This window comes from Topomyia yanbarensis, chromosome 2, assembly GCF_030247195.1.
Source record: "Topomyia yanbarensis strain Yona2022 chromosome 2, ASM3024719v1, whole genome shotgun sequence".
Taxonomy (NCBI): domain Eukaryota; kingdom Metazoa; phylum Arthropoda; class Insecta; order Diptera; family Culicidae; genus Topomyia; species Topomyia yanbarensis.
The window spans coordinates 43085687-43090744 of NC_080671.1; positions in this window are offsets into that span (position 1 = coordinate 43085687).

A 5058-nucleotide genomic window follows, 5' to 3' on the forward strand; every position below is an offset into this window, starting at 1 on the left:
ATCCACTCCATACATTATCCATTCCAAAGCATTTAGAAGTAAATAACTTAAGCTGATAGACCTGAAACTCTTGGCCCAGTAGAATCTAAACACTTTGTTTAACATACATATCCAAAAATCTTAAAACTCCCATCCATAAAACTCAATGACATGGTGCTTTAATTTATGGGACTTATATGCATTTACACGCGGTTAACAGGATACTTAACAATACACTAAAAATACTTAATGAGTACAATGCTGCCCTTCAACCCTTGTGAAGGCAAGCTGAAATCCTAACATTAAAGGGCTAGCCGGGCCTCTCAGGCCCGTTTAAACTCAACATCCTTTTTGCCTTTTCATATAGAAAGGTTATGCAATCGGTCGGAATTTCGACTTTTTAATCGATACCCGCAGGGCCAAATCTTTTATACCATTCAATTCAGTTCGTCGATATCGTAAAATGTCTGTTTGTTTGTGTATGTGTGTGTATGTATGTATGGATGTATGTATGTATGAAGCAAACAATCTCGATATTTCTCAGAGATGGCTGGACCGATTTGCACAAATGAAAGGTACAACCTTCCTATCGGTCGCTATTGATTTTTTAATTGATCCGACATTCGGTTCTGATGTTACGGGTTGAACAGTACGATCACACAGCAAATTCCCATATAAACTGGTATCACTATGATGTCCAAATGATGCAATACATATTAAAATGTGTGCAACATTACTTGGCATTGCATGTCAAGATCATTAATGACCCATCCAAGTCGCTTCGACCACATTGGCCAGCTATGACGGTTCTTGATGCCCCCGGGGAACTTACCAAATTCCTAAGATAACGTTATACCTATTTCTCAGCGAATTCTTTACCGATTTTTACAAACTTGGTTTCAAATGAAATGTACAGCGTTCCCATCGGCTGTTGAATTTCTAATTGATCTGATGTCCGGTTCCGGAATTGCAGGATGATGAGTATGAACACGCAGCAAATCCCGATTTCAGCGTATAAGGCGATGGATGTAAAAAGGTGAATTTTTTTCCGAATGGGACTTATTCGGAGGATCACGTCAATTGTCGTTTGGTTCTGAGCTCAATTTCGTTTGATCTCGACCAATAAATGTTTCTGGGTTGGTATTTATTTCTAGTGATGCATAACCGGAGTACATATTCAGATTCTTCTTTCCAGTCTGCATCAGATTCATCGTCGGAAGCAATATCATTCGCATCTTCTTCCTCGCTTTGCAAATCAGCTTCGGTATCGTCTGCTGTTGAATTTGCTCAAATTTCTTCCATTATTTCAGATTCCTTGAGGCGATTGAAAACATGGGCAGATCGTCTTGTAGCCATTTCAATTTTTTTGCCTCTACCATTTGAATAATTACACCAAGAATAAGCAACAAAAATAGACAATAAAGTTAGGTTATGTTGAATCCAAATAATTGTCAAGTAGACCACAGTGGGTGAAATAAAAGTATTTAACAAAAAAAAATATGACACACGTGATTATCGTATGCTATTTTTTCTTATAAAAAACGTAAAAAGATAAAATCAATCAAAACTTGAAAAAAATCCCTGCTAATATGGAGATGAACTCATCAAAATGTTTTTTCAGATAAATTTTAATGTATAAAACCCATGGTATTCCTAGTAAATATTGCATGCACACCAGGCCTGCCAGGCCCGGCTTGCCTTTTTGTGCATGTAAAAAATTCAAACATTGCTGTGCAGCACTCCATAGATGAAAATTTCACAATTCTTTATTTTTGTTATAGATTTCAAAGCTACTTATCAAAATTTCCATGCCCAAGCTTATACTGCATACACATTTTTTTGTAACTCAAAAATTATAACATGCCGGGCCTTTGAGATCCGCGTGCCTGTTTGAGGGTTAATGCAATTGTGACGTTAGCGCCAATAGGAATATTTGCAGGAAACCAATTTTTGTGTTTCGTATTGTATTCAAAAGCACGATTAATGTTTCAACTATCTGTTCTGTATAAAATGTGCAGAATCCATCGTAGATAATAGCCAATTGCTTTAATGTTCACTTTTTGTGAAAAGCTGGCAAATTTTAGCTAACGTCACTTTTGTAAAAAATAGCGATTTCATTTCACTGTTTTTATGCAATTCTGACGTTTCCTAGGTTGTATGTGGTGGTGTGGACAGATGGTCGGTTTTGGTTTTATACGGATGTACCGTGGGTTATGTCCGAGGGCCATTTAGTACAATTTCATAAATTTTCCAAAGTTTTTCTGCAAGTCTGGCATTATTATAAAATGTATCGAATATGTTATTGTACATTTGAACACTATGAATTAATTTTGGTATCATGCATGCATTTTTCAGGTAACGTGGAAGCGGTTGTGGGTTGGAGGACCCAGTGAATACGACATGCGCTACCCATGTCTGTGAAACATTCATGCTTGAAGGTACCGGCCATGCGGCACTTTAGCGGTAACCTACGAACAATGCAAACATGTATAATCATCCGGACACACGTGGAAACTTTACGACCTATTCCGGTAATTTCGGATTCCTTTTTATCGGACGAAAATTTAAGTGAATATTCCTGTCACACGGCACATCAAAGTACACCAGCTCGGTTTTCTACGAACAATACTATCACAAAATTTATGGAAAATGAAAATTCAAAGTCAAATGGAGACACTTTATTAACGATTCCAGAATACGGAAGTTTGGACCAAACAAATCTAGTAATTATTCCTGTCATGCGGCATACCAAATTTTGTGATCTGTGAAGAATGTATTCATATTTGAAGACATTTGGATACAGTGTTCCACTTAACGACCGGTCCCGGTAATTCCGGATTTCGCTTGAGTGGTAAATTCTTCTAGTGAATATTCCTGTTACACGGCACATCAAAATACATCATGTCGAGTGTCTATAAACTATTCAAGCACATTTAAAGTCTTCCAAGCATATGGTTATGCTGGAGTTGGTCGAAATCTACCCCGTGTGATCTGATGACTATACATCTAATGGCATTGTTCGTTGATCGAGTGTGTCGAATAACAGGTGTATTTAGGTACAAATGTTTCACAGGTGTGAGTTATTCTTTGTGGATCCACTACGTCTTTCAGATGGTTTCAAAATTAATTTAGAGCCTTTACAAATTCAATTTATTAATGTTCATGTTATATTAAGATTAGTCTTCAAGCTAAATAAAAATTGCTATTTTTCTAGAAAAATTGCGCCATTTTATGAATAAAAGACCCCTTGAAAAAAATATCTCGAAAACTCAACGTAGAGGTTAGGTATTTTTTTTACATAGAATGTGTATGCAAAGTTTGAAATAAAACGGTTAAGTAGTATTTGAATGGCAGTTAACACCGCAAATCGTGTTTTTCCAGATACGTTCTACAAAAAGTTTCGTCACCGAGTCGCTTGTCGATATTTTTGCATAGAAAAATTACAGAATGTAATTTAAATGATACATTATAATGTACAAAAGTTTTGATCAATTCGCTTCACTCAAATTTCTAAACAAAAATTCGCAAAAAAGTGTTTTTTCACGCTGAAAACCTTAGCTCCCTTCCCCCCCCCCTCACTAATTATAATACCACCCTAGCTATTTGCATCACAAAATGGTGCTTATCTAGATCCACAACATTGCCTTGTTAAATACGCCTTCATATTATATTGCACTGGTACGTCACTTTGGTAAAAGAAATGGCGTCTACGTCACTTTGTTTTTCGCGTTTTAAAAGTCGTAGATTTTTGTAGAGAGCTCGGGAATCTGAAGAATAGAAATTTGACAAAAGTGGCGTTTACGTCACTTTTGCATACAAGGGCAGAATGGAACATAACCTCTTCCAGAGCTTGTACGTGAACCAAAATCGCGCTAATTGCAAAAACATCATAAAAATCCGCATTAGCAACAACAACAATTCCAACCGTGGGACATCCCACGTGCTACCGATAGTCTTTTCTCCTAGCAAACTCCCCGTCCCATTCTATCGTCACCTAATTAGTGTAAAATTTCACAAACCATTTGGCACATCCCCGCTCGAACAACACAGTACGCTCCACATGACAAGAACGACTATCAACGCCTACTCGAGTGCGAAAAATGTGCCCGTTTTGCACCGCTCGCAGTGATCCATCACCACATGTGCGTCCGTCCATCGTGTCTCTGTACGACGATGGCAATGAAGATGACAATGATGATGACTTTCTTCTCCTGACGGATATATGTTACGTGTACGTATTTGTACAGATACCTACATATTACCAGAGTCAAACGGTGCAACCGTCTGTACTTTAATTGCAGCTAACTAAATCGGAATCGCAGTTGGTGCGTCGTGATCGCTCAGACGCCGGGTCTAAATCCGTTGAATCGAGTCAATAGCGATGGCTGGCGAAACGCGCTTCTTTAATGGGTTGCAGATTAAAAGTGGAAATGTTTTGACTAATATTTTAATAGGTTGGTGAAACGAACAGTGACGAACTCTTCATTGGATTGAATAAACAAAGCAAGTGGGATGGGTAAAGTTGGTTCACATACTACCGAGAAGACGGCACTATATCAAGTCCTAGCAGATGGCATTTCCACTTACCCGATTTGTGGGAGGTGCAAGAGGCATATAAGTGTGAAAAGTAAAGACTTGAATAATGTCCCCGGCAGATGTGAACGGAGTAAACCGGGATCTCTTCTTTCAACGAGCTGCTGCTAAACGATTTATTATTGTGCTAATTTTTCCAGGGTGGTGCGCCGTCAGTCCTGAGATGATTTATATTGTTGTGGCAATTAATCTTTTCACTCATGAAATGATTGGAAATAACGGATGAACTTTCTTTCGTAGATGCAGTTTTCCGTGAAATTGATAGCGAGTTCCGTATACCATCCACAACATAGTACAAAATTTTATGATGTAAACCAGAAACATCGATATCTACAAAGCCAGGCGTTTTCTTTAGTCTACGATCGTTTTTGATGATAGGATAAATTATATTAAGTGGGACTGAATAAAGATTAGGACTATTTGAAAAATATGCGACAAATGAAGTAATGCGCCCAAAATACAATATACTGCAAAATTTTACATATT